We start from the raw sequence: 18,784 nt of genomic DNA, 5'->3' as shown, positions 1-18,784 counted from the left end.
AGGAAACTCCAGGAAGTTTACAGCTAGGCAATCAATAAGCTAACTTCAAAAGTATATACTATTCTGAACAACTCTACTTTTATTGCTTATTAGGTAAAAAAAAACTTTTTTCCCAAAATAAGTTTTTCAAAGAAAAGGAAAGAACTCCATTAAACAAAAAATGAGCAAAAATCAAATCAAATAATCTACCAAGCTCGAAACTACCACAAATCAGCATCGATAAATTAATGAAAGCCAAAACGAACAGAAATTACAATAAATAACCGAGTCAAACTTAAAACGAGCAGAAATTAACATAAGTTGGGCGCAAAACCCCTATGCCTTCCCAAGACCACAACAAAATTTGCACTTTACTGAAAAAATACAAATGAATGTGCATTGTCAGTTTAATATACATATAATGATATTTAGTAATCAAAATGTCAAAATTATTTGATTTATTAAAGTTATAAAAGTAAAAACATTTATATTTTTTTCAGTAAAGTGCCTTGGTCTAAACAACAACAACAACAAAAAATATAACTAATCAGTTTCGACTATTAAAAAGGGCACTAGCCCTTTGAATTTCAAATCGAATGAGCCCTTTTCTGAAGTCTTTACGACAACGTCTTCTATAAAAAAAAACCTTATATGCCCCCAGGGCATAACTTAAAACCCTTGCCCTGAGGGCTGTGGCGGAGTATCTTCCTCAAAAACATATTTTCTATCTGTAAATCAACTACGCTGAACAAAATGGCTATCTCAAAATTTTTATTGGATGTGTTTGGGGAAATGATGGGCTTGGGGGAGGGGGCTAGTTGCCTCCAATCACTTTCGACTATTAAAAAGGGCACTAGTCCTTTGAATTTTGAATCGAATGAGCTTTTTTTGAAGTTTCTACGACAACGCCTTTAATAAAAAGATTATATGCCCCCAGGGCCTAACTTAAATCTCTTGCCCCGAGGGCTGTGAGGTAGTGTCCTCCTCAAAAACATATTTTCTATCTGGAAGTCAACTACTCTGAACAAAATGGCTATCTCAAAATTTTGATTGGATGTGTTTGGGGGAATGATGGGAGTGGGGTGGGGGGGGCTAGTGGCCCTCCAATCACTTTTGACTATTAAAAAAAGAGCTAGCCCTTTGAATCTCCAATCAATTGGCCTTTTTTGAAGTTTCTACGACAACGCCTTCTATAAAAACCTAATATGCGCCCAGGGCATAACTTAAAACCCTTGCTCTGAAAGTTGCGGGGGGGGGTGTCCTTCTCAAAATCATAGTTTCTATCTGAAAATCAATTAGCCTACGCTAAACAAAATGGCTATCTCAAAATTTTGATTGGATGTGTTTGGGTGAATGATGGACTTGGGGGGGGGGCTAGTTGCCCTCCAATTACTTTCGACTATCAAAATGGGCACTAGCCCTTTGAATTTCAAATCGAACGAGCCCTTTTTCAAGTTACTACGACAAAGATTTCAACAAAAACCTTATATAACCCCAGGGCGCAACTTATAACCCTTGCCCTGAAGACGGTGGGCGGAGTGTCCTGCTCAAAGGTATAATTTCCTGAACTTTGAACTGCGTGGAACAAAATGGCTATCTCAAAATCTTTATTGGATGTGTTTGAGGAAATGGTGGGCGTGGAAGGGGTGTTAGTTGCTTTCCAATCACTTTCGACTATCATAAAGGGCACTAGCCATTTCAATTTCCAATCGAATGAGCCCTTTTTGAAGTTACTACGACAACGCGTTATATAAAAACCTTATATGCCCCCTGAGTATAATTTACAACCCTTGCCCTGAGGGCTATGGGGGGGGGGTTGTCATCCTCGAAGACCTAATTTCCAGAACTTAAAATTACGTTGAATAAAATGGCTATCTCAAAGTTTTGATTAGATGTGTTTGGGGAAAAGGTGGGGTGAGAGGCGCTTTAGTTGCCCTCTAATCACTTTTGACTGTTTAAAAGGGCACTAGCCCTTTGAATTTCCAGTTGAATGAGTCTTTTTTAAAGTTTCTACGACAAAGCCTTCTATAAGAAACCTTATATGCCCCCAGGCCCTAAGGGGGACTGTACTCAAAAGCATAATATCTATCTGGAAATGAACTACGCTGAACAAAATGGCCATCTCAAAATTTTGATTGGATGTGTTTCGGGAAATGGTGGGCTTGGAAGGGGTGTTAGTCAACTTCCAATCACTTTCGACTATTAAAAAGGGCACAAGCCACTCCAATTTCCAATTGAATGAGCACTTTTCGAAGTTTCTACGACAACTTCTTCGATACGAAGTGCCCTGCTCTAAAGGATGCCCCCAGGGCATAACTTACAACCCTTGCCCTGAGGGCTGTGGGGGTGGGGTTGTCAACCTTTAAAGACCTAATTTCCAAAACTTTCAACTACGTTGAATAAAATGGCTATCTAAAATGTTGAAAGGGTATATTTGGGGAAATAGTGGACGTGGGGAAGGGGGCTTAGTTGCTCCCAAATCACTTTCGACAATTGAAAAGGGCACTATCCCTTTAAATTTCAAATTGAATTAGCCCTTTTTCAAGTTTTTACGACAAAGATTTCAATAAAAACCTTATATGCCCCCAGGACATAACTTATAATCCTTGCCCTGAAGGTTGTGGAGGAGTGTCCTCCTCAAAAATATGTTTTCTGGGAGTATCCTCCTCAAAAATATGTTTTTTATCTGGAAATCAACTACGCTGAACAAAATGGCTCTCTCAAAATTTTTATTGGATGTGTTTGGGGGAATGATGGGCGTGGGGGGGGGGCTAGTTACCTTTCAATCACTTTCGACTATTAAAAAGGGCACTAGCCCTTTGAATTTCCAATCGAATGAGCTTTTTTTGAAGTTTCTACGACAACGCCTTCTTTAAAACCTTATATGCCCCAGGGCATAACTTAAAACCCTTGCCCTGAGGGCTGTGGGGCAGTGTCCTCCTCAAAAACATATTTTCTATCTTGAAATAGACTACGCTGAACAAAATGACTATCTCAAAATTTTGATTGGATGTGTTTGGGAAACGATGGGCCTGGGGGGGGGGCTAGTTGCCCTCCAATCACTTTCGACTATTAAAAAGGGCACTAGCTCTTTGAATTTCCAATCGAATGAGCATTTTTTGAAGTTTCTACGACAACCCGTTCTATAAATTCTATAAGTTTAAAGCGCTAGTGCCCTTTTTAATAGTCGAAAATGATTGGAGGGCAACTAGCCCCCCCCCACGCCCATCATTCCCCCCAAATACATCTAATCAGGATTTTGAGATAGCACTTTTGTTCAGCGTATTTGAATTCCAGATAGAAAATACATTTTTGTGGAGGACACTCCCCCAAAACCTTCGGGGCTAGGGTTTTAAGTTATGCGCTGGGGGTAAGAAGGCGTTGTCGTAGAAACTTCAAAAAAGGCTCTTTCGATTGGAAATTCAAAGGGCTAGTCCCCTTTTTCATAGTCCCCTAAACACATCCATAGCCATTTTGTTCAGCGTAGTTGATTTCCAGATAGAAAATATTTTTTTAAGGAGTACACTCCCCCACAACCCTCGGGGCAAGGGTTTTAAGTTATGCCCTGGGGGTATATAAGGTTTTTATAGAAGGCGTTGTCGTTGAAACTTCAAAAAAGGCTCATTCGATTGGAAATTCAAAGGGCTAGTGCCCGTTTTAATTGTCGAAAGTGATTGGAGGGCAACTAGCCCCCCCCCCGCGCCAATCATTCCCCCAAACACATCCAATCAAAATTTTGAGATAGCCATTTTGTCCAGCGTAGCTGATTTCCAGATAGAAAATATGTTTTTGAGGAGGACACTTTCCTACAACTCCCGGGGCAAGGGTTTTAAGCTATGCCCTGGGGATATATAAGGTTTTTATAGAAGACGTTGTCGTAGAAACTTCAAGGAAGGTTCATTCGATTTGAAATTCAAAGGGCTAGTACCCTTTTCTAATAGTCAAAGTGATTGGAGGGCAACTAGCCCCCCCCCCCCCACACGCCCATCATTCCCCCAAACACATCCAATCAGAATTTTGAGATAGCCATTTTGTTCAGCGTACTCGATTTTCAGCTAGAAAATATGTTTTTGAGGAGGACACTCCCCCACAACCCTCAGGGCGAGGGTTTTAAGTTATATCCTGGGGGCAAGTAAGGTTTTTATAGAAAGTGTTGTCGTAGAAACTTCAAAAAAGGCTCATTTGATTGGAAATTCAAAGGGTTAGTACCCTTTTTAATAGTCAAAAGTGATTGGAGGGCAACTAGTCCCCCCCCACGCCCAGCATTCCCCCAAACACGGCCAATCAAAATTTTTAGATTGCCATTTCGTTCAGCGTAGTTGATTTCCAGATAGAAAATATGTTTTTGAGGAGGACACCCCCCAACACCCCTCAGGGCAAGGATTTTTTGTAATGCCCTGGGGGCATATGAAGTTTTTATAGAAAGCGTTGTCGCAGAAACTTCAAAACAGTTTTATTCGATTTGAAATTACAAGCGCTAGTACCCTTTTTAATAGTCGAAAGTGATTAGAGGGCAACTAGCCCTCTCCCCCACGCTCATCATTCCCCCAAACACATCCAATCAAAATTTTTAGAGAGTTATTTTGTTAAGCGTAGTTCATGTCCACCTAGAAAATTTGTTTTCGAGGTGGACCCTCCCCACAACCCTCGGAGAAATGGTTTAAAGTAATACCCTTGGGGCATATAAGGCTTTAATAGACGGTGTTGTTGTATAAACATCAAAAAATGTTCAGTCAATTTAAAATTCAAAGGGCTAGTAACCTTTTAAATAGTCGAAAGTGATTTGAGGGCAAATAGCCCCCCCCCCCCACGCCGTTCATTCCCCCAAACACATCCAATAAAAATTTTGAGACCATTTTGTTCAGCGTAGTTTCTTTCCAGAAGGAAAATATGTTTTTGAGAAGGAAACTCCCCAACATCACCCATGGCAAGGGTTTTAAGTTATGACAGGGTGGCATATAAGGTTTTTTTAGAAGGCGTTGTTACAGAAACTTCAAAAAAGGCTCAGTTGATTGGAAATTCAAAGAGCTAGTGCCCCTTTTTAATAGTCGAAAGTTATTGGAGGGCAATTAGCCCTCCCCCACACCCATCATTCCCCCAAAGAGATCCAATAAAAATTTTGAGATAACCATTTTGTTCAGGGTAAAGATGACCCTGATTACCACACTCACCCACAACCCAGAGGATTACCACACTCACCTACAACCCCCAGGGCAAGGATTATAAATTATGGCCTGGGGGTATATAAGGTTTTTATTGAAATCTTTGTCGTAGAAACTTGAAAAAGGACTCATTCGATTTGAAATTTAAAGGACTAGTACCATTTTGTTCAGCGTAGTTGATTTCCAGATAGAAAATATTTTTTTGAGGAGGACACTCCCCCATATCCCTCAGGGCAAGGGTTTTAAGTTATTCCCTGGGGGTATATAAGGTTTTAAAAGAAGGTGTTGTCGTAAAAACTTCAATAAAAGCTCATTCGACTGGAAATTCAAAAGGCTAGTGCCCTTTTTAATAGTCGAAAGTGATTGGAGAGCAATTAACCCTCCCCCACACCCATCATTCCCCCAAACACATCCAAAAAAAATTTTAGATAACCATTTTGTTCATGGTAGTTGATTTCCAGATAGGAAACATATTTTTAAGGAGGACACTCACCCACAACCCTCAGGGCAAAGATGATAAATTATGGCCTGGGGGCATATTAGGTTTTTATTGAAATCTTTGTCGTGGAAACTTGAAAAAGGGCTCATTCGATTTGAAATTCAAAGGACTATGACCCTTTTTAATAGTCAAAAGTTATGTGAGGGCAACTAACCCCCCTCTCTCGCCCACCTTTTCCCAAAACACATCCAATCAAAATTTTTAGATAGCCATTTTATTCAACGTAGTTGAAAGTTTTTGAAATTAGGTCTTTAAGGATGAAAACCCCTCCCCCAACAGCCCTCGGGGCAAGGGTTGTAAGTTATTCCCTAGGGGCATATGAAGTTTTCATTGAAAGCGTTGTCATAGAAACTTCAAAAGGGTTCATTCAATTGGAAATTGAAAGGGATAGTGCCATTTTTAGGAATTGAAAGAGACTTGATAGTGACTAACCCCCCTCTCACGCCCACCATTTTCCCAAATCCATCCAATCAGCATTTTGAGATATTCATTTTATTCAACGCTGACGAACGTTTCGGAAATTATGTCTTTTGGGATAATAAAACCCTTAGAGCTCTCAGTGCAAGGGTTGTATATTATACCCTAGGGGCACATAAGGTTTATACAGAAGGTTGTTGTATATGATTTATAGAATAGATTTTAGTCTTCCTCAAATCCAATTTTTATATGTTTAAAAACTAATTGTTGACTTAAGATTAAATTAAAATGCACTGTGATAATGCTAATTCCCAATAAGGCATCTCAGCAGTATCCCAAGAACGACTGAGGGTATTATGTTCAAACCACAGTTTATAGATAATTATATAAACTGTGGTTCAAACGTTCGGGGCTACTTTTGCTCTTAAAATTTAACCAAATCCAAATAGCGTAAGTGTATCCAAGCTATCAAAGGAAGTAAACAGATTTTTTGCGAATGGTATTAAGTTTTCCATTACAGGTCAATTGGAGGAGTTATGAAACTAAATTAAACAGTACTATTTGTGTCCAGATTTTTAAAAGGTTGTATGCTGTTAAAAATTGCTGAAAATTTTTCTCCGGCCTACAAATAGCAGGCCAAATTATAAAGTCTTAAAAAACGAAAAGATTTAAAGTATTATTTTCTTTTTCCCTGAAAAGACTATGTCAATATAAAACGAACAGAAATTAATTAGAAAAAAACTTTTTTCACAAAATAAGTTCTTCAAAGAAAAGTTAAGAACTCCATTAAACAAAAATGAACCAAACTAAAATCAAATAATCTACCAAGCGTGAAACTACCACAAATCAGCATCGATAAATAAATGAAACCCAAAACGAACAGAAACTACAATTATTAACCGAGTCAAACTCAAAACGAGCAGAAATTAACATAAGTTGGGCGCAAAACCCCTATGCCTTCCCAAGGCCAGAAAAAATTTGCACTTTACTGGAAAAAATACAAATCAATCAATCAATCTATTCAATCAATAAACTCAACAAAATACACTTCAATATAAACTCCCCCGTAAGGCTCTATGACCAGGAAAAAAGCAGGGGAGCAAAAACAATAATGAAACAAATACAGAAAAAACAAAAACATTTTCAACATCATACATTCACACCTTTAAGAGACTCAAAACAAGAAAGAGAAAAAAAATCAATAAATAAAAAAAAATCATAAAGTACAATGATTCACTTAAAAATAAAGAAGGGAAAAAAATCCAAAAATCAAAAACTAAGCAGGGGACTAACAAGCAATCAATTTATTCCGCGTGTATCACCCTATGATCAATCAATCAATCATTTTATTCAACCAATAAATTTACCAGTGAAAGTGCATTGTCAGTTTAAATTACATATACTGATTTAGTGATCAAAATGTTAATATTATCTGATTTATTAAAGTTATAAAAGTAAAAACCTTTATATTTTTTCAGTAAAGTGCAAATTTTGTTCTGGCCTTGGGAAGGCATAGCGGGTTTGCGCCCAACGTATGTTAATTTCTGCTCGTTTCGAGCTTGACTCGGTTAATTATTGTAATTTCTGTTCGTTTTGGTTTTCATTTATTTATCAATGCTGATTTGTGGTAGTTTCACGCTTAGTAGATTATTTGATTTTAGTTTTGCTCATTTTTTGTTTAATGGAGTTCTTTACTTTTCTTTGAAAAACTTATTTTGTGGAAAAAGTTTTTTAATTAATTTTCGAAAAAAGGGGGAAACGCCGCCTAAAAGTGATAGAATCTTAATGAAAATTACACCATCAGATTCAGCGTATCAGAAAACCCTTTTGTTGAAATTTCAGCCTCCTATCTGCAAAAATGTGGAATTTTCTATTTTTTGCCAGAAGAAAGATCATAGATGCGTGTTTATTTGTTGTTGTTTTTTTTTCAGGGGTGATCGTGTCGATCCAGTGGCCCTAGAATATCGCGAGGGGGCTCCTTCGAAAGGAAATTAGAAGTTCTAGTGCCCTTTTTAAGTAACCAAAAAAATTGGAGGGCAAATAGGCCCCCTCCCACGCTCATTTTTGCCCAAAGTCGCCTGATCAAATTTCGAGATAGCCATTTTTTACAGCATAGTCAAAAATCTAATAACGACGTCTTTGAGGATGACTTAATCCCCCCGGGGACTATGGGGGATTTATTAAAAAAAAAAACTCAGAAATTAAACAAAAAAACAAGTTATTTCAACTGAAAGTGTAACATTAAAACTTGAAACGAACAGAAATTAGTACGTATATGAGGGGGTTCGCCCCTAGTCAATACCTTGCTCTTTACGCTATAGATTTTTTGTTACTTTCAAAAGAGCTATCTATTCTAATTAAACAGCCTTGGTGATTCAGGGGTTATTCTTAAAGAATTGGAATAAAATTTGAACTTTAGCGTAAAGAGCGAGGTACTGACTAGGGGGCAAACTCCCTCATATACCTAATAATTTCTATTCTTTTTAAGTTTTAATGTTGCTCCTTACTTTCAATGGAAAATAACTTGTTTTTTATTTAATTCTCTCTCTTTTTTGGAGGGTTTCTTTGACCATCTTTCCGCTGATTTTCTTTTTTTTAATCACCGTGCTCCAGGTATGTTTTCACGAAAACACTTGGACTTCACAATTGACATTTAACTGCTCAATTTTATGCTCTTTCTCAAGACCTACTATTAAGAACTTAGAAACAAATAAAAAGTTGTTTATGAAAATAAGCCAGAAATGGTGACCCAGTTTATACAGTATTTTTCTTTTCTTTACACTTTAACCATAAATCCCTAAATAACGGAAGAGTCGTGAGTTTTTATATAACGATACGATTTTACAGATTCTCTTAAAAGTTTTATGAGTGTGAAGTAGTTCTACTCTTTGATTCTGAGGCTTATCTAGGATTTTCCCCCTCTAAAAGAGTTTCCCATTTTCGTCCTATGAATTATTAAGTGTATGTCCGTGTTGCTGCCTCCTCTTAAAGCGATAAAAGAAAATGCTTTCTCTTCTTTCATATACCAAAGAGCTTTTAATCTTTTAGTAGTTGGATCTCTCAGTTAGCAACCCTGTTTCTGACATTTGACGACCCAGGGGCCTTTTAGGGGACGGCTGGGATGGGAACTGAAATAATGGAAGCTTAACTGCAAATGTGTCAAAAGCATGAATAAACTCATGTAAAGAAACTTCGGAGACAAGTTGTCTACTAAAAGAGTCCCTATGCACTTTGGTGAGGGCATAAGGAAGCATTGGGGGGGGGGGGACTATAGATTAAAAAACAAAAACAACAGAAGTAGTACATGACATGTTAAAATGTTTTATATGTGTAATTTTTATATGTTCAAGCTGAAAAGCAGCTTCCTTATTCGCGGAAGTTTATTCAGGTAAAATTTGGATGTCGTGGATGATTTATTCACAGTTTGACAAGTGAAAATGACATTATTTTTATACATTCCTGAAAAAGGCTTATGCCAGCTTTGCCTCTCACTCAGACTATCTGTCTTGGCTTTTACTCCAATTAGCCATGGCTTGATTGCAACTTGATTTTAATTCAAAAATCAACGGACTCGGCCTGTTAAAAAATCACTATTCAAGTCTTTTTCTATTCTTGATTAAAAATTAATTAAGAAAAAATTCCGAAAAAGAAGTTTTTCAAAGAAAAATAAAGGCCATATTAAACTTAAGACCAGCAGTGATAAATTCCTATAATAATTAAAATTCAAAACGGCCAGCAATTACTATTAAAGAATAAATGAAACCCAAAACGAACAGAAATTAACAATCATAGCAAAGAAACTTACAACAAGTACTAATATAAATGAACAAATAAATCTTAAAACGAGTAAAACTTAAATTGAATAAGCAAATCAAGCTTAAAATGTACAAAAAACATTACAAACAAGAGTTCGGATACTACCCCCTTCCCTAATTGTAAAATTCTAAAGTTTACTGTGTCTTTGGCGCTTTACTAAAACAAACTATATTACAAATATTTTCTTTTGTACTTATAAAAATTACAGTGAAATAAAATCTTGAACCGATGAGCTTTCGGCAATGAATATAATTATATATATCAAATATTCAGTTTAATTGTATTAGTTTTTTTTTTCAAGACTGTTCAAGACAGATATAGTCTTTAGTAAATACCCAATAACGCAGTAGACTTTAACCTTTTACAGTAGGCAAACTCTTGTTTTTATGGATATTTGTTCGTTTTTAACTTGATTTACATAATCGATTTAAGTTTTACTCTTTTTAGGTAGTCGACCCCAGAGGCATAGTTATTTTGAATTTGGGCTATTTTGAACAAAAATGGCTATCTCAAAACTTTTAACGGATCCATTTGAAGGGGGGGGGGTAAAGTATGTAAGGGGGGCTGGTTATCCTCCAATTACTTTTGACTCTTAAAAGGGAACTATAATTCTCAATTTCCAGTCAAATCAGCCTCCTTCAAAGTTTGTATGACCACCTTCTTCCATAAAAACCTTATATGTCACCGGTGGATCACTTACAACTCTTGCCCCCGGGCTCTGGGGGGTTTGGTCAACCCAGAGGCAATGTTTAATGATACTTCGACTATTTCAAACAAAATGGATATCTCAAAATTTCGATCGGATGTATTTGAGGAAAAGAGGGTGCGGAGGAGATACTTGCCCTCTGATCGCTTTTGGCTCTTAAAAAGGGAACTAGAAATTTCGATTTTCAATCAAATGAGCCTCCTCCAAAGTTTATACAGCAATCGCTTCCATGAAAACCTTATATGCCCTCGGGGCATAGCTTACAACCCCTGTCCTCGAGCTTGGGGGGGGGGTAGGCAACCCCGGAGGCATTGTTATATGATATTGGGACTACTTTGAACAAAATGGCTACTTCAAAATTTTGATGTGATGCATTTGGGAAAAGGAGGGCGTAAGGGGAAGATAGTTGCCCTATGATCACTTTTCACTCTTAAAAAAGAAACTAGAACTTGCAATTTCCAATCAAATGAGCCTCCTCCATAGTTAAACGGCCACCCGTTCCATAAAAACATTATATGTCCCCGGGGTATAACAGTCTTTACCCCGGGGCTCTGGAGGGGGGGGGGCTGTGTCAATCCTGGAGGCATTGTTATATGGTCTTTGGACTATTTTGAACAAAATGGTTATCCAAAATTTCGATTGGATGTATTTGAGGAAGATAGGGCAAGGGGGGCTGGTTGCCCTCTGATCGCTTTTGACTCTTAAAAAGAGAACTAGAACTTTCAATTTCCTATCAAATGAGCCTCCTTCAATGTTTATACGATCACCCCTGGCATAAAAACATTATATGCCCCCGGACATAACTTACAACATTTGCTCCTGGTCTGTGAGGCATTGTGTATATCCCAGAGTTTTGTTATTTGATCTTTGGACTATTTTGAAGAAAATGGCTCTCAAAATTTGGATCGAATGCATCGGGGGAAAAGAGGGCTTTGAAGCAGGGTCATGTTGCCCTTCAATCTCATTTGACTCTTAAAAAGGAGTCCTAGAACTGCCGACTTCCAATTTAATGAGCCTCCTCAAAAGTTCATATGGAGTGCCACTTCCAAATGAAGTGTCTCTGGGAAAAAAATAATAAAAAAGTAAATAATTAAACATTGAAGCCTTATAGCCTTTACTATAGGCAACGCTATAGTGTTGCCTCTGATAAATAGATAAAAGGATTCCCATTTCTGAGCCCCGGGGAACCCCTAATCCTTTGATGTCTGGTTTGTTCGACCCCTCTTTACCTTACAGCTTTAATTCTTGGCTTTGATAATTTCTAGGTATGGGCGGTTAATCTCTAGTGAATGACTTGTATTTGAAACTCTTATTAGGGTATAAATTGGAATCTCATGACAATTATATACTTCTTTTTTTAAGTTAGACCTGAAACTTAATTATGACCCATTTGTTCAGTAGACTCGTCCATGTTCAATAGTTTTGCCCCTCAACTTTCTCAGTCAATTTTCAGTAGATCCAATATGTGTGTTTTTTTTCGGTCTTAGGAAGATAGATGTTTAAAGTAAGACAGACAATATATTTTGAGAACCTTATTTGGATTCCCCAAAATATTTTTAGCTTAGAAAGTTCCTCTAAGGTATGTGCAAACTCAAAGTGAAGACAATGGAATCAATTCATGTTTGTGAAATGGAAGGGAAGTCTTAAATCAGTTACCTAACTCGAGTGAGTAAAGGATTAATTCTAGATAATGAATATAATTCCCGCCCCTGTCCCAATTTCTCAGAAGTCAATTATTCCCTAACCTGATTTTCAAGTTTGTAACAAAGCAGAGAAAGTTTAACAAAGTTTGTTTTCTGGATTCCTGTACTTACCTTTTGATTACTTTGAAAATTAGCCTTGTCGAATAAAATACAAAGCAAAGAGACGTCTTGATAATCAAATATCTTCTTAAGCAAATAGTAAAATAATGTAAATAAAGAGAAAAGGATAAGTAGTTTCGTTGGTTTTGTAATTGTTTATTGAGCATTGTTTAGATGGTAAGACATTTAATAACCTTTTGCTGTTTAAAATCTACTAATACTACGCACTTGTCCAAGGACTGAGTACCATGAACAAGTAAGCAGTCTTTCTTCAACCTGCCTTAACTAAACCTTCTGTTTTTGTTGCATCCCGACAAATCCTCTATTTTACAAACCTTATTCAGTGTAATCTGGGAGGTTGGATCATTCTTTTAGCCCCATTCGTGGAAACCGATCTAAATGTCTTTGTGTTTTAATGAATATAGCCCTATCAATTAGGCTAGATACTTACGCAGAGGCCCTCCGGGACCCGTGCCCGCCTCCTTAGATGTATACTGTTTTCGCAACACTAAACTATATTTTCAGTATAGCACGTTTTTTACCTTCCTAAAACACTACTATAAATATATGTAATCCTACATACTTGACTTAAGCTTCTCTTTGTGATGTAAATACTCAATGAACTCGAACCCGTTCATCCACACACAAGAGCGGATCCAGAATTTTTATTCGGGGGGAGGGGGGGGTACCTGTTTTTTTTTCGTGGACTTTGTCTAACATCTCGTGGTTTTGTCTTTACTGGTATTTTTTAGACTAATTTTCGACTCGGTAAAAAATTTCGGGGGGGGGCTTGAAACCGGGAAACCCCACCCCCTCCCCTGAATACGGCCTTGTCCACACAGTACCCTTTTGTAGCTCAATTTCATGTCAAACACAAAGCCTCTGGCCTTATACCTGATATTATCCATCATCATTTGCTCGGAAGAAGCATTAGTAAATCCTCCTCTTCTTTCTTTGTTTATGTACCTTGCTGGACTCAATATCATCGTCTACTCTACCCTGTCCTGATCCATTTGCTGTCATGCCTAAGCTTAGGCGTTTGTTAAAAACTTCGAATGTCCCACGATGCTCCAAAGCTTCTGAAAGTATTCTTAAAATTTGAAAGATGATACTTTTAGTCAGATCAGATCTAGTAGTTTTATTTTGAGTTGGTTACAGTATTTCCACTTCTTCATTATTTGCAGCAGCAGCAGCATGACCAGGAGTTTTCCGCCTCAACTGGAACCTGAAATTCAGATTTCACGTGGGAATTTGTTTAACTGTAAACTCCCCAGACTCACTGTCTGGGGAATTAAGTCTTCAGTATTATCTACGGATTTACTATTTTTAGACTTGAGGCGCGAAAGTTCCTCTTTGGTTTTATAGTCTCTCTCTGAACTTCCTTTAGACACAACTCCCCAACGACACAGATCCCTACTGCTCAAATCCCCACCCACGGAACACCCCATCCAAAATCTAAATTCTAAAATACTAGCACACATTGCTGGAACAACAGACATTGAAACAAAACTTGTTTGACTGATGCTTCAATGAAAGTATTTTAGAGACTAAATACAGTATAGTCAGGTGACAGTTGCAAGTTTTTTCTCTTAAATCAGCCCTTTTAGTCAGGGAGCCACTCACCAAAAATGTGACAGGGGGGTGATCAGTGAGCAGCAGAAGGTTTGACAACGGAATATGGGGTAATCAATAGCGCTGATTACGAATATGGGCGTTATATACTCGGCTGGGGGGTGCTAGTCTTCGAAATTCGAAAAAATCAATTTTTTTTTTTTGCTGTTAAAAAATATGCTTCGCAAAAACTTTCAACAATGATCACGCAGCCTATGGTAATTAATGCTGCTTATTATGAGTGCCATCGCTATACAGTTGGGCTCATCGCTGATGACCTTGAAACTTGCAATTTAATTATTTTCATTCGTCAAAAAAAAACAAAAAAAAACGCTCTAATATTCAAGCATTTGGCCAATAACGGATAGTTATACTTTGAAACTGCACAGTATATTCATTAGTACATACATGAACTCAGGAATTTACGCACATGACCTTGAAGATAAATATCTTTTCATGCCTGAGTGAAATTACTAATAACATGAACAAAAAGACTGGCATGCTCTTCTGATAACAACTGCTAACTATTTCGTGTAATGCACTTATTAACAATCACAATTTAGAAGATAATAGCTCAGCATACCAAACTTATCCATCTCCGAATTATAGCCAGAAGAAGCATTCATACATCCCCCCCTCACAGCCACAACGTAAGTCGTAAGGTCTAAGGCAAGATACTAGCTAATCTTTGATCTTGAAGATTTATCTTTTCATTCCTAACTGAAATTACTAGTAATATGAGCAAAAAAGACTGGTATGCTCTTCTGATAGCAACTGCTAACTATTTCGTGTAATGCACTTATTAGCAAAAAAACTTTATAAGATAATAGCTCAGCATATGAAACTTATCCATCTGAGTCCGAATTATAGCTAGAAGAAACATTCATACATTCCCCCCCCCACACCCAAAAAGTAAGTCGCATGGTCTATTTCCCGCAAATGAAATGTTTAGGTACATGATCTTTAGCTAATGCCTAAGTGAAATTACTAATAATATGAACAAAAAAGACTCGAATGCTCTTCTAATAGCAACAGCTAGCTATTTCGTGTAATGTACTTATTAACAATACAATTTTAAAAGATACTAGCTCAGCATATCAAATTTTTCCATCTGAGTCTGAATTATAGATAGAGGAAACTTTAAAAATTATAGAACTAGAAGAATTAATTATAGAGCATAGAAGAAGCATTCAAACATTTCCCACCACAGCCACAAAGTAAATCACAAGGTCTATTTCCCGCACATGGTCAATTTTTTGTACAGTCATTGCACGAGCAGTACTCAGGGGCTATACCATCTGGGAATGCCTTAAGGGTGGACACAACTGGCCTAACCTCACCATCCTGAAATGTCCAGCCAAACTGTAGGGGATAAGATAAGATAAGATATTTATTGCAAAAAATGACTATCACAAGCCCCGAAGGGCCGAATTCGCATTTCGGGGTCATATAATAAAAAAAGACATAGAAATAGCACAACAACTAAAAAACTGGCTAAACAATGCCAAAAACAACAATATCAGAAAGGCAAAGCCATTCATTAGTCTAAAAAACAAAAAGTGTCAAATGTAAGAAAGTTAAAAAGGTACAAATTAAAACAAAACCAAAAAAAAATTGAGATAAAAATAATGTTAAAAAGGTTTAAAAGAGAGTATATAAAAAGGGGAGGGAACGGAAGAGCCAAACGGACACCAGCATGGGTATCACCAGTAAAAAAAAAAAAGAAAAAAAAAAAATGAAGGGTACAAAGGTTTATTCATATCTGGAGGTTAAACAACGGATGGGGGACAAGATAGGGATGGGCTCAGATACAGTACGTGGCAGGCGGTGTCTGGATGGGGAGTGTCTTTTGGGGAAAATGTTTTCCGTGCGAGGTTTTATTATTGCATTTTATGCAAAACGGAGGCACAGCGTTCCTCTCCTGTGCTCAAGAGTTACCAGCTTGGCCTTTTTTAGAAGGAGTGAATATGGTACCAAATTTTCTTTAAAAATTATTCTTAGGGCTCTTTTTTGAATAGATTCAATTTTATCTGATTCATCACGGGAGATGCCAGGATGCCAAACTGGACAAGCATATTCAAGATGCGGGCGGACAAAGGAAGTATAAATCCTTAAAGAATGGGATAGGGGGATGTTAAATTTATTCAAGAGCTTAAGGAGAGACATGGACACATTAGCTCTACGGACAATATCTTTCACGTGGATATCCCACTTTAAATTAGAGGAAATTGTAACCCCAATTAATTTAAAAGAAGACATAGAAATATCTGGAGGGATAATTTCAAGGAAGGCGGAAATAGATTTCAAGAAATTAATCGTCATTATATTTGAGTTAGTGGAATTTACTTTCATATTTAGGTTCTTAGCTTCATCCGAAATGTGGGATAGAATTTCAAGGGGGTCACTTTTAATATTCCTGTGACATACTTCGAGGATCGTCAAGATATCCACGTATTTCCATTTTTGGGGGAAGTCCTTACCAATATCGTTAATCATGACTAGAAATAAAAGTGGTCCCAATAAGGTTCCTTGAGGAATTCCACAATATATAGGGAGGGGGTTAGAGAAAATATTTTTGTATTTAATAAATTGGGATCTATTTGAAAGAAACGATTTAACGATATTTACTAACAAAGGATCAAGTTTAAAGTTAACCAGTAGTGACCGAAATAGGGTGGCGTGGTCAACCAGGTAAAAAGCTTTTTGGAAATCAACTAGGACAAGTTTCAGCCAGACATTTGATTTATCAAGGTTACTCACGATGGTATGCATTCAGTGCACAGGGTAATGGGCGGTGGAAGTTTTCTTTAAGTTACCAAACTGCCGGGTGTCCAAACCCGGACATATTTTATCCTCAAGCCAGTCAAAAAGTAAACCTTCATAAAGTTTGAAAAAAACAGAAGTGAGCGTAATAGGGCGAATGTTGGCGAAAGTCAGACTGGCATATGTTTTAGGAAAAGGTTCTATAAAACCTTGTTTCAAGCAACTTGGGAATTTACCAAATTTTGTGATGTGGTTGAAAATATTTGATAAAGGCTCAGCAATTTTGTCCGAAAAGGCTTTAATTAAGTCAACTGGGATGTCCAAGGGACAAATACTTGATTTTCTAAGCTTCAGAATTTTATTTATAACATCAGAGGGAGAAATAAAGGGGAAAGAAGTATTGGGAGGAATAGTTGGATTTGAGCCAGTGAAAGGGGGGAGACTTTGCACGATGGAAGCAAGGTACAAGTTCAGATCGTTGGCAGTCTTATTAGGGGGTTCAGGGAGATGAAAATCAATTTTGGAGGGCTTTTTCCGCATATTTCTTTAATTTTTCTGTACCATCGCTTGGGCTTGTTAGAATATAGATCTTTGACTTTATTATTATAATAATTAGAAGCTGCTTTTCTTAATTTTTTCTTTAGGAACTTCCTTAGACTATTAGCCTCAGTAATGCGACCTGCTTTGAAAAAATAGATTTTTTTTTCTTATAAGTTTTTAAAAGACTCAGTAACATAAGGCTTATCTGTAGAACACGTTTTAAATTTTTTCTCAGGGAAGTGGAATTCATAATTACTCCTCAATAGATTTTGGAGGGACAAAGCCATTTAGTCAACGTCATTTGTTTGATACAGAGTGGACCAATTTTCAGTAGTAATCCAGGAGCCAAAATTGAAAAGTCCTGAGTCAGTGAGAGGTCTATAAGCGGTTTCAGTTATAGAAAACGACTGTTTAACTTTAGCCAGCGGAGATAGGAAAAGGCTAAAGTGGTAACTACCCCCTAAAGAGGGCAGAATGGAGACAGGTTTTTAAAAATTCGAAAGATTAGTGCAAATTCTATGAAAAGTGGTATTGCCCTTTTGTAATAGGGATATTAACTACATGCTTTAAATTAAAAGCATTACCTGCACAGTCCAGTTTTATATCATTTGCGTCACCCATCAGGAAAATTCCTGTATGTGGTCATTTTGTTAGTAAAAAGTCAGCACATGCGTGTAATTTTTCGATAAAACTTATTTTCTCAGTGGATCTCTGATTAGGGGAGTAATAAAAACAACAAAGGACAACTAAATTAAAAGGACGCGGCAAGACTTTAGGTCGAAAACACACCTACATAACTTCATCACAGGGATTAAGACACGGAATTAGGATTTCACTTGTATATAAATCATTACGGATAAAGAACAGAATTCCGCCACCTTTTTTGCCCAGTTTGTGGTTCTCTCGTCTGAGTTAGATAAACTGATTAAAATTGTTCATGTTCAATATTCACACATTTTGAATTTAAGCTTCATAGGAAGCGATTATATTTGGATTAAATGTTTTAGAAAGTTTGTCTCATTCATTAAATTTTTCAAAGTTAGGACATAAAGTGTTTCTCAACAAAAGTTTAGGGAATCGAAAGCAACTTGTGAAGTTACCGCTTTTACACTTTACTTCTTTTATATCACAGATGGGGTCAGAGGTTCTAGTGGAATTCTTGACGGAGGCCAAACTTGGATAGCGAGACCAAGAGACGGGGGGATCAAATCCATCTTTTTCAAATACAATTGCATCTATTTGCGCAGGTACTAGCAGAAACTCTAAACAGCGGTAATTATTTGAGGTTTTAGAAACTCTGCATGAAGGTATTAAAAGAAGATCATTCTGCGGCTTTGGTCGGTTCGCTTGTAAAAAAAATGTCCAACTGAGGTAAACGCCCTTAGCATGGCACTCATAGGCAGCGTCAGATGGTGGCAAAAATTTAAGCTCCCGCTTTCGAGGGTATAAATGTACTCGGAAGTCATCAAGAGAGGTAAAGAGGTGTGGA

General features: G+C 37.2%; 1 protein-coding gene and 1 pseudogene across 1 annotated transcript in view; one reads left to right on the top strand and one right to left on the bottom strand.

Moving 5' to 3' along the window:
• The window catches only part of Bruce (BIR repeat containing ubiquitin-conjugating enzyme), a 406,259-nt gene that overhangs the window by 332,825 nt on the left and 54,650 nt on the right, over window positions 1–18,784 (top strand). The window lies entirely within an intron of this gene.
• LOC148950757 (uncharacterized) lies at window positions 13,534–18,237 on the bottom strand (annotated as a pseudogene).

This window comes from Artemia sp. Qi Xiang Cuo, chromosome 7 (genome assembly GCF_049724085.1).
Source record: "Artemia sp. Qi Xiang Cuo chromosome 7, ASM4972408v1, whole genome shotgun sequence".
In the NCBI taxonomy this organism is placed as follows: Eukaryota; Metazoa; Arthropoda; class Branchiopoda; order Anostraca; family Artemiidae; genus Artemia; species Artemia sp. Qi Xiang Cuo.
This window is presented reverse-complemented; position numbering and strand designations above follow the sequence as displayed.